We start from the raw sequence: 11,750 nt of genomic DNA, 5'->3' as shown, positions 1-11,750 counted from the left end.
TCATCAATCCCAGAGTATCAAATGAGGAGTCAAGCAATCTCAACAGTTTCTTCACCACCTCATGATCAGTGATGTCAGTGGCACCGACGGCTTGAAGCTCATTTGAGATGTCAGTGAGGCGATCAAAGGTTTGTTGGACATTTTCATTGTCGAGTCTTTTGAAGTGGTTGAAGAGATTCCGAAGAACATCAACTCGAGAGTCACGCTGAGTTGAGACTCCTTCATTTACTTTGGACAGCCTATCCCAGATAAGCTTAGCAGTTTCCAAAGCACTCACTCTTCCATACTGTCCTTTACTCAGATGGCCACATATGATATTCTTCGCTTGAGAATCGAGTTGCTTGAATCTCTTCACATCAGTAGCGTTCAGTGAGGGTGAGACAGAAGGAACACCATTTTCCACAACATACCAGAGATCGTTGTCAATTGCCTCAAGATGCATTCGCATCTTGTTCTTCCAGTAGGGGTAGTCCGTCCCATCAAAGGTAGGACACCCAGCTGAGACCTTGATCATACTTGCGATCGACATAACTAAAACTCCAGGCGGTTAAACCAAAATCACACAGAATAAGGGAGTACCTTGCTCTGATACCAATTGAAAGTGCGTTATATCGACTAGAGGGGGGGTGAATAGGCGATTTTTATGAATTCTTCACTGAGGAATTTGCCGGTGAGGAAATTCCTTAACGAAGAACTACTAGCAGCGGAATAAGTACTCAGAAGTAAGCATAACAGAATACAAGCATGGTCATCATGATGAAATGAAAACTAGCACAGAGTACAGAAAGCGTAATCACAGGATAACACAAGATGAAGACGAACAGACTGAAGAAATTGAACTGAGGAATTTGAGAAAGTCTTCAGTCAAAGTCTTCAAGCACAGATATGAACAGACACTCAACACAGTAATGAGGAAATGAAAGGGTTGAGGAAATAGAACCAGTTAGTTGGTGAAGATAATGATTTGGTAAACCAGTTCCAACTGCTGTCTCAGTTGTACGTCTGGTTGGAGCGGCTGAGTATTTAAACTCGAGGACATGCAGTCCCGGACACCCAGTCACTGAGCACGCAGCTCAGGACACCCAGTCCTCACCGTATTCTCCTTGAACTAAGGTCACGCAGACCTCGTCCAATCACTCGTGGTAAGTCTTCAGGCGACTTCCAAACCTTCACAGACTTGGTCACTCGACAATCCACAATTCCTCTTGGATGCTCTAGACCATGACGCCTAACCGTCTGGAAGAAGCACAGTCTTCAAAGGTAACAAGCGTCGGATCCTCGCAGGATCAATTTCTTCAGTGATGCTCAATCACTTTGGGTTTGTGGGGGTTTGGTTTTGGGTTTTCCTCACTTGATGATTTTCGCTCAAAGTCCTCGGAGGATGGGTTGCTCTCAAATGACAAGTGTCAAGTTCTCTCGGAGCAGCCAACCAGCTAGTGGTTGTAGGGGGCGGCTATTTATAGCCTAGGGAGCAGCCCGACATGATAAGACATAAATGCCCTTCAATAATATGACCGTTAGGTGGATATGATATTTTGGGACAGCTGGCGCGCAGCACAGCAACGGTCGGAAATTTGACTCTCAAATTCCTCAAGGCTATCATGTTCCTCACTGTGTAGGCAATTCGCACTGGCGGATTCCTAACTCCTCAGTCAGAACAAATTCCTCAGTGACCAGAAGAACTTCGTCTCTGTCACTGAAGAAAGTGACTGAACTGTATGAGATTTCCAAAGGCTTCACTCGAAGGGATTGGTAGGTGTAGGATTTTGAGTTGAGCATCACATGGAAATTTTTCCTTAGTATTTCCTCGACCCCCTTTAACAGTACAGTGTTTCCTATGACTCAAGAAAGAGAAAATGAAATTACGAAAACAAAAGTCTTCACGCTTCATGTTCCTCAAATGAATACCAAGTCTTCAAGGTCACACCAAATTCTTCACTTTCAAAGTCTTCAGAAAGTCTTCAGAATACCAAAGTCTTCAGTCGAAGAACTTCATTTTTAGGGGTCGACTTTCTCTGTAAATATCAAACTCCTCATAGACTTATAGACCTGTGTACACTCACAAACGCATTAGTCCCTTAACCTATAAGTCTTCAATACACCAAAATCACTAAGGGGCACTAGATGCACTTACAAGCGTTCTTGAGGGTACACAGGATTTTCATCTAGCCACTTTCACCATGTTGGTTCGATTTGTTTTTGCTACTTTGATAATTTGATATGTGGGGGGACCGGTGCTTAGGTGTTGTTCTTACTTGAACAAACCTCCAACTGATGATTAACCCTCCCACAAGCATCCGCAACTACGGGAAAAGTATTAAGAATAAATTCTAACCATAGCATTCAACTTTTGGATCCAATCGGTCCCTTACGGAATAGCACATAAATTAGGGTTTAAGCTTCTGTCACTCTCACAACCCATCATCTAATAACTACTCCATAATGCATTCCTTTAGGCCCAAATATGATGAAGTGTCATGTAGTCGACGTTCACATGACACCACTAAGGGAATCACAACATACATACTATCAAGATATCAAACACATATCAATTTCACATGATTAATTGCAACATGATTTCTCCCGTGACCTCAAGAACAAAAGTAACTACTCAAAAATGATAATCATGCTCAAGATCAAAGGGGTATTAAATAGCATATTGGATCTGAACATATAATCTTCCACCAAATAAACCATATAGTAATCAACTACAAGATGTAATCAACACTACTAGTCACCCACAAGCACCAATCTATAGTTCCGGTAACAAGATTGAACATAAGAGATGAACTAGGGTTTGAGATGAGATGGTGTTGTTGAAGATGTTGATGGAGATTGCCCTCCCCAAGATGGGAGAGTTATTGGTGATGATGATGACGATGATTTCTCCCTCCGGGAGGGAAGTTCCCCCGGCGGAATCGCTCCGCCGGAGGGCAAAAGTGCTCCTGCCCAAGTTCCGCCTTGAGACAGCAGTGCTCCGTCCTGAAAGTCCTCCTCTTATTTATTTTTTCTAGGTTAAAATGACTTATATACCAGAAGATGGGCACCGGAGGTGGGCCTGGGTGAGCACAACCCACCTGGTGGGCCCCCTCTGGTAGTTATTTGCTCCAATATTCTTCATATATTTGATAAAAAATCTCCGTGAAGTTTCAGCTTGTTTGGAGTTGTGCAAAATAGGTGGCCTGACGTAGCTTTTCCAGGTCCAGATTTCCAGCTGCCGGAATTCTCCCTCTTTGTGTATACCTTGCAAATTATGAGACAAAAAGCATTAGAATTACTCCAAAAAGCATTATTATGGATAAAAACATTATAAATAACAGTAGGAAAACATGATGCAAAATGGATGTATCAGTAACTCAAAGCACAAACAACACTCTAAGGAAACTACTCGAACAAGCATCTCTCAAAGGAGGCGGTGGCCGAGGCCACCTATGTTTGAGTCAATTGGTATGGCACCGCGAAGATTTTAACCTTGGGCCCATGACCAAAACTCGTCTTTGAAGCACAAGTACCATCAACAATGTGATACGTCTCTGCCGTATCTATAATTTTTTATCGTTTCATGCCAATATTATACAAGTTTTACATACTTTTGGCAACTTTTTTATATGATTTATTGGACTAACCTATTGATCCAGTGCCCAGAGTCAGTTTCTGTTTGTTGCATGTTTTTTGTATCGCAGAAAATCCATATCAAACAAAGTCCAAACGCGATAAAAATTTACGAAGATTTATTTAGGAATTTATGTGATTTTTGGGAGGTGGAATCAACGCAAATGGGGCTCACAGAGCCCACAACCCACCAGGGCCCGCCAGGCACCCCCTGGCGCGCCCAGGTGTCTTGTGCCCTCCTTGAAGGTCAGTTGGAGCCCTTCTTCTAGCGCAAGAAAGATAATTTATGGAAAAAATCATGTAAAAATTTCAGCGCAATCGGAGTTACAGATCTTCGGGAATTTAAGAAACTCTGAAGGGCCAGATCTGGGGAACGCGAAACAGAAGAGAACAAAGAGGAAGATTGAATCTCAGAGGGGCTCCCGCCAGGGCCGGTCCTGGTATTTTGGGGGCCCGGGGCGAAACTAAAACTCGAGGGCCTCTTTATACTAGAGGGAAGCATGTGCTTCGTGTGTATAGAGTAAAGACTGTGTGATGACGTCTTGCAGTTAATTCGTGAGTAAATTTTCAAAAGTAAGATGGTTCTGTTAGAAGGATGGATTAGACAGTGCATGAAGACGAAAATAGGACGTGCATCTCTACTCCTAATGTCTCAGTTGGTAGTCTCCGTTCCACGGTTAATTTTCGTCCCACCACTTTCGTCGGTTTTTTTTCATTGGGTTTTTTTCGTCCCTCCCGCACACTACCGCGTGGTTTTTTGGCGTCACCTCTGGATCCGCCTTTCCCCCTCGATCTCGATCTATTTGGTTGGTCGATCCTGAAGCATGCCACCGCCACCACCGCGTAGCCCTCTGCCTCCCAATATCTTGCTCCTCCGCCAACATCCGTGATCGCCGCCGCCGCCTCCATTGCAGACCTCCAGGTCATCATGGGACCACGCCGCCCCCACCTGCGCGGAATCTGAGGGCATGGCGCTAGGAACCCAAGCTGCAGGGCGGGCAGCGAGGAGCGACGCAATAAGGCCCTGCCAGCCGTGATATACGCCCGGAACGGGCGGGCGCACGGAGAGGGGCCGCGGTGCGCCCGAGGGTCGCCGAGGCCTCCGCGCCCGTGGCCGCGGTCGAGGGCCACGGTAGGCAGGAGCCCCCATCGCGTCCACTGTCGAGATCCCCATCACGTGCTGCCAGGTGAGGTTGTTTTCCGCTTCCTCTTCGGTAGGATCGGGGGCGCACAACACCCAGGAGCCCCCACAACGCCACCTGCGATGATCCCCGCCGCCAGTGTCAGCCACGGCCATGTGCGACTCCCTCGGCTTCATCATCATCGGGTCGCACTTTCTTTGCCTGATTCAGGTCGCCCGAGGGGCCACAAGGACACGGGAAGTCGACCCCGTGCTCGGTTCCCTCCGCCGCTACAGCCTATCATCTTGGCCTAATTCTGGCGCCCTCCTCGTTTCCGTTTACCCGCTGTCACGCCCTACTCCTACACCCACGGTCAGCCTAGCTCCGCATCCCCCTCAAGTTTGTCATTGTTTAACTCCTCACAATTTCGTGGCTTCCCAGCTGTAGTTCCTCTGTGCTTGGCGCTGCAAACTCCCCGCTCAGCGGTCACGAGATCTCATTGGAAACAATTATACAGGGTGAGATGCAGAACTGTCACCTAATTTGGGAACTGCATTATTAATTAGGTGCGGCTGTAGGTTTAGTCTGTGTTGCCCTCTAATTTCTAGGTGTTCAGTACATAATTTGAATGTACAAATGGCTTAGCATCAACTTCATCCACATTGCTCTGCTCCAATTGTTGCATTCACCTTGCTCAATTAATTTGTCTGGTTGTCTCCATTACCGAAAAAAGTGGACTAAATTTTCTAGCTTTCATATGTATTTGATTCTAATGTAGTGTTTAAGAATGAAATCACTCAAGTTTTGCACTCCAGTACCTTAATATATTCAATGTACCTTTTGCACATGTACCTTCTGGAAGTATGTTGCATCTGAATTTAGTGGCATTTGCATCCATATGACAGATAATATCTATGGAGTGGCTTACTCAACCAAGTATCATGGTTTTTGGTGAAAATATTAAGGTAAGGTTGTCCCTGCTTTCTTCTTGTTTGATGTACTGACTCCTGATGCATGAATGCTGTTTATTCTGATAAATAATGTTTGATTAGTTTGTGTATGCAACTCAGAGCTATGATAGAACTCATGCAATTGGGTTGTTTCTAGAACTTCAAATGATTCTGAACATAAGTAATAACGAAATGGAACTATGTATGCTGGAAACGCAATAAAGTGCAGTTATGCATGTGTTTTGACATGCTTAGAGGTCACAACGTGCCTTGGACGCTGATCACAATCCTCAGCAAGATGACAAAAGTGCATAGGTGCTGGTGTATTTCTAATAGTCATATCTCATAGGTGCTAATAACAACCTGGTGTATTTCGTTTTTTCAGGGCACGAAGAAATAATATTGAAGTGTTGTAGGTTGAAAATATAATTGACGAAAAACATACAGGGAAAAAGGTCTTGCTAGAAATTGTTTATGATGTTGAATTCTCTCCCCTTGTAATTATTAGCTTCTAGCCTTATATTTGATGACTCACCTGATCACTATAATTGATCATTTCAACTACGACACAGGTAATTTTCGACACTCCCTTTTTACCTCTGAACAAGTTTAATAATTACTTCGATATTTAGAATATGCTCCTTATGTCTGTTATCATTTCTTAAAACGACACATATATAAGACCCAACTATTTGATTGTTGTTTTGTTTAATCAGAATCATTGGGGAAGATTCGATAGCATGCTTCTTATTTCGGTTGACCATTTTCTAAAGTTGTTGAGCGACATTGTGTTCATATATAATGTACCAGATTATTAGTACTAGACGTCTAGACATTCTACCTTCAATATTTTTTGGAACAAAGCTTCATCTTCTTTGGTTCCGTTTCATGACATAAAAGAATTCACCAAACGCATTTTTTCTGGAGTTTTTGTCGAGTATTGTATAACTGATGTTGCCCAGCCTATTCTTCTATGTTAATAGCTATCCAGTTATATCTATTCTTTCATTTGCACTTCGTGAAAGATGTGTGGCCTACAATATTGTGAGTGTTACCTCTCCTTCAAGCTAACTTTTTTTTTCAGAAAGTCTCCTTCAAGATATATAGCCATCAATATTTTACTACACCTTCCGTAGAGAAAGAAAGATAGGGATTGGACTGATTCTTGTTACTTTTGTCAGAGAGATATGGGAGTATGGGACACACATGGAGAGATGGAACAGCCGGGGGGCTAGGGTGCCGCTTCTTGATCTGCATAAGCTAAATTTGCTGCCGAAGTTACTCTGGTATCTAACTGACATGTAAAGGAGTCATGAACAGTTCAACCCATACAATGAGCATTTATTCCCAATTATTTGAGAAAGACTGTGGAGATTGATATCAAGTACGGAGCATGAAGGTTTCATGGCATGAATAAAGTCAATTACAACAGGTAATATGTTCCCAAAAAAATTACAACAGGTAATTTGCTTATGGTCGTGCTAATCGAGAAAATTTCATTTTCTTTGTCGAGGAACTTGTTTTTAGCTCTTTTGTAGCAGTAATTGATTCTTCATTATTCTGCATTATAATAAATAATGTTGGGGTTATAAGTTTTTTTCTTTCTTTTCTTAAGAAAAGAACCAGTTCCACTGACTTTGATAGGTTCAGTTATTTAATTTGTCTTGCTTGCTACTTGAAAACCTGTCGACCACTAATAGTGGTTTCCCTCTTCAGATTATAACCCAGGAACACAGGAAACCCCTGGACTTTCCAAAACCAGGCAAAGCACCCCTTGTCGTTGATTATGGTGGTTTTCGCGAGCGGTTTTGCCTACGTGGCAAGTTTGCGGTAAGGAAATTGGATTTTGATTGCCACGCTGGACCCTCCCGATCTTAGCGTCGAACAGAGCCTGGGGGTAGGGGACGTCACGGCGGCTGGTTGACGAGTAGGTTAGTTCTCGTACGTCCCGATTGCTACTGTTTTTTAGGTCTATGGTAAAGCGTTGTGAAGATTGGTGATGGGGTTTGGGGCGGTGGACATAGGGCTTTGGGGCGGCATTGATCTTTGATTGTTGTAGCACTTCGATTTGGGTAGTTACTGTTGATTTGGGGCGGCGGATAGCGGGGTTTCGGGCAAATGAAAATCCTTAATCAATCTGACATGATCTGTGGGAGGTTATTTTTAGACCATGCAGTAGAGGAACTGCATGTCAATTAATTAAGATAGACAAACAAGTCTGAAAAAACGCTGCCAAGAATGGCCAAGCACCCAATGCATGATAGGACTTACGAAATTAAAACTGTACAATATTGTACCAAAAGAACTTAAAAGCTGTACAAGGCTTTATGGCATTACCATGGGGCTTATATGTTAGTTAAATTACTATTGGTAGTGAAAGGCAACAGGGAACATAAGCTATCAAGCACGTTGTATGTTGTATGAGAGATATACAGGGAATAGGGAACAAAGAGATGTTTGAGGCACTCTGTTTTTTTGGGAGCATGATCGGCGCTTTGCGGGAGGCAGAGCAGGTAAGTCCTGAGCTCCCAATGACTCAAGGTGATTGGCACTTACGTATCATAGTCGATCTTTTTGGAAGATTGGGGATGGGGTGGAGAGGCGTAGAGAGGTTTGGGCTAGGTTATAGTGAGTTGCAGGTTTCAGGTTATTTGCACTACTGGCTGGGTCAAAATCTCCCTGGTTTGCATTTATGTTCAGGAGCATGTACTTTGTATTTGGTCAATAAACACAGTTATTCATGGGGCCGTGGAGTAGGAATGTAGCTAGGATGCTAATACAACTCACACGTACCAGTGTAGTAGTCGTACGTCAAACTTTCTTTTAATAGCATACATGTGTGATGATCGCTGAAATATAATAACACTGTTTTGTGAGTTTAGAAATTTGAAAAAATTCAGAAGCAAATCATAATTTGTGCGGCCAGAAATATGTGGTTTTTATGCTTGTTTGTAGATTGTTGTCGAGTTCATCATTTTAGGGGTTAGACTATTGAAATGATCTATATCTAGAAGGCCTATATATATAAATGTGTGTGTGTGTGTGTGTGTGTGTGTGTGTGTGTGTGTGTGTGTGTGTGTGTGTGATGTTGTGGGTCTGATTGCACATGGATTAAATCTTACATATGTGCAAACTGCAAAGGGCTTACATATGTGTTTATTTTGCAGATATGACACCACCCAATTACCTATCTGTTCAGTTTCATTTCCGAGGTGAATTGCATCATGATGGAAGTGAATGGAAGGTCAGGAATTTCCGCAATTGAGTGTGACAAATGTGACTTCAACAGTTGGAGAAACACCTTGCAGATCATGTTTCCTATTCTGACGAAGTACTAAATGGGACAACTTTGTACTAGAAGTTTCCTTTAAAGGGCATATGTGCTCTTGTTGTTATGAATGATGAAGAATCGAAACAAGAGTAGCTACAAGGAGAAAGGCCAATCAAGCAAGAACAGAAGTGCTCCTTTCTCTCTTCTTTTACTTGCATTTTTTCCTGATATGTGCAAAATGTGCTAACATTTACTGCTTTTCAACACAGCAAGTTCCTGTTCCATCAACACGACAAAGTTCAGCTCCTGGTCCATCAACAAAGCAAGCACCTACAACATCTAAGCCACCAAATAGGAAGAAGATGGCCTCAGCTTGTCAAAATAATACTTCCGCTACACCTTTCTATGAGAGAGCAAAGAACAGAAGGAAAGCACATACACAATCATCTCAACCTCCTTCCGTGGCATCTTCTTATCAATTAGCTTCAGGGTCGATATCTCAGCCAATGCCAAACCAGTCAGGATTCTCATGGTTGTTATATGGCAATAAATGAACTTGTAGGTACTTACAGTGAAACAGAACTGAAGTTGTAGTTCATGGTTGATTGTTTTGCATGCTCTGGTTCATGCTTTATTATTATGTAAAACTACTACGGGTAGCACTTGTTCCCTATTATGTGACACATGCACTGTTCGATGATGTGGGTGTGATATGGGCATGACTGGTTCTTATGTGATTTCCCTGTTGTGTTTATAAAAAAAGTGTTCTTTCAAATTTAAGCTGAAATTGTACAGTTAATTGTGGGCACATCTTATTTCTTAATTATGATAATGCCAGTTTGCAACAATGATGCTGAATGTAAATAAAATGCTGCCAATTTTCAACCATGGCAGTTGCAATAACAGAGCACTTTCAGTTCAGAAAAGCTTTCATTCATGTCAGCTATCAAAGATTGCATTCAGATTACATATATGTGTCCATAGGCAGCAGATTGCAGACTCAGACTTACATCCACTTAAAAAATTGCTTTCTCTCAGTTCTCTCTTCTCAGCTAAACAGAGACAACCGCACCAGCAAGAAAAGCTAACACTTTGTACACATACCAATTCTCAACTAAACTGAATTCTCTCTTCTAGAGCATCAGTACATGCCTACAAAGAGTATAATGTACACAATTTGGGCCCCTGGGATTATTACCTGTGTTGTTTTCCTGCGAGTACTAATGCTCTGAGCATGCTTCAGTTTCGGGCTGTGCCAAATCCTGCTCTTGAGTAGTTCTCGCAGCAGCTCTATCCTCTCCTTCCTCTGGTCCACGAACATCTGTTGCAGCAAAAAAGGGCATGTACTTCAGAAATAGCATAAAGTACAGTACATATGCATATGCACTGTCCCAAATTAATACACATGATGTACATCGAACAAGAACTCAAAGATGAGCTTGTGCTGCTTGTTACACTGAGCCATAACGAGGTGGTCCATGTCCATGGCGCCGCTGTTACACTTGAAGACGAGCTTGCGCCGCTGTTACACTGAGCCACTGTTGGAGGAGGAGAGGAACTAGGGAGGTGGGCCGCCCATGGCGACAAACAGGGGAGGAGAGGAACTAGAGGACAAGGACGGACAAGCTTCAGCTGGTGTCCATGGCGACGAACAGGGGAGGAGGCAGAGAGGAACTAGGGATTGGGGTGAATCTTCAGACCTCCGCCGGCCTCATATTGCTTTGCGCCTTTCCCAAGCTGAGATGGCAAGCATCCGGAGCCACGTAGGCAAAACCGCTCGCAAAAACCACCATAATCAGCGATAGGGGGTGCTTTGCCTTGTTTTGGAGAGTTCAGGGGTTCAATTAACCGGAATTAGAGCTGGGGGGTAGCCCGTTTCTGAAACCCCAGGGGGTGATGTGGACTTCTTTCAGTTTGATGTGAATTCTGCTAGCAATAAAAAAAGCTTGAAAAACAAAATTTTCAAGCTTGGAAAAGACTTCAAGTATCTAATAAACATACAAACCGGGAATCGTTTCCACTCGCTTCTATCCTATACCCTACAATCACCCGTCGAGTCAGCCATTTGTTAGCATCTCATGAGGGAGATGTTTAGAACATCGAATTCATGTGGTGTTGTGTTAAGATGTAGGCGCTCTGGCAATTGTCAATGAAATACATATATATGGGTCTACAGCCGCGCCCCTTTATATATTATGCATGGGTCTACAGCCGCGCTCCTTTGATAAATCGAGTCATTTAACTTAATTTGATTTATTTTCTCCGTGGCTTGTGAATCTTGTGGGTACGCAATTGAAAATTGCAGTCATGCCTTGCTAGGACAAGCACGGTATGAAATCAAACGCAACTACATGGTTACATGTTTCAAATTCAAAGCTTGTGTAGGTGGGGTTACAACGGGGGATTCCGAGCTAGGCACTGTTGACAGAAGGAGAGTGATTTAATGTAAACAAAAGGTTCTGATGTACATCACGATCCTAAAGGCATATAGTGAAAACATTTATTGTTAAATTATTAGAATATGTGTGCCTCGTTGCAGCGCACAAAAAAGTCGTTGAACAGACATAAGATTTTTCCTTACAAAACAAAATCATAAGATTTTTCTCTCCCTCTCATACCCTGATGCTACCAATTCAGATGATGTCCACGGTGTGGCGGGTACCCCTTCACACCGGTGTGGTATATTAGAATGTGGACCCGTGTGGGACATTGGCAGCGGTGTCGGTGACAACCCTTCAGGGTCCCATGCATGTCTGGCACGGGTTGCATATAAGTTCATTCAGCCGCGACATGCCA

General features: G+C 43.1%; 1 long non-coding RNA gene across 8 annotated transcripts; it reads left to right on the top strand.

The window, feature by feature from the left end:
• The first annotated feature begins 4,419 nt into the window (after positions 1 to 4,419).
• LOC119307376 lies at positions 4,420 to 9,691 on the top strand. Of its 8 annotated transcripts, none has more exons than XR_005149280.1 (8): positions 4,420 to 4,799; positions 4,965 to 5,105; positions 5,175 to 5,251; positions 5,639 to 5,698; positions 6,069 to 7,115; positions 7,400 to 7,614; positions 8,851 to 9,142; positions 9,224 to 9,691. It is a non-coding gene; the product is annotated as an uncharacterized LOC119307376 (long non-coding RNA). The 8 variants fall into 8 exon arrangements; XR_005149285.1 differs by lacking the exon at positions 4,420 to 4,799 and having other exon boundaries at positions 4,806 to 5,105; positions 6,069 to 6,255; positions 6,865 to 7,115; XR_005149283.1 differs by lacking the exon at positions 4,420 to 4,799 and having other exon boundaries at positions 4,806 to 5,105; positions 6,069 to 6,255; positions 6,768 to 7,115.
• Positions 9,692 to 11,750: the final 2,059 nt, after the last annotated feature.

Source organism: Triticum dicoccoides, chromosome 5B (assembly GCF_002162155.2).
Source record: "Triticum dicoccoides isolate Atlit2015 ecotype Zavitan chromosome 5B, WEW_v2.0, whole genome shotgun sequence".
Classification (NCBI taxonomy): Eukaryota; Viridiplantae; Streptophyta; class Magnoliopsida; order Poales; family Poaceae; genus Triticum; species Triticum dicoccoides.
The sequence above is the reverse complement of the archived record's forward strand: the minus strand, read 5'-3'. Positions and strand labels throughout refer to the sequence as shown.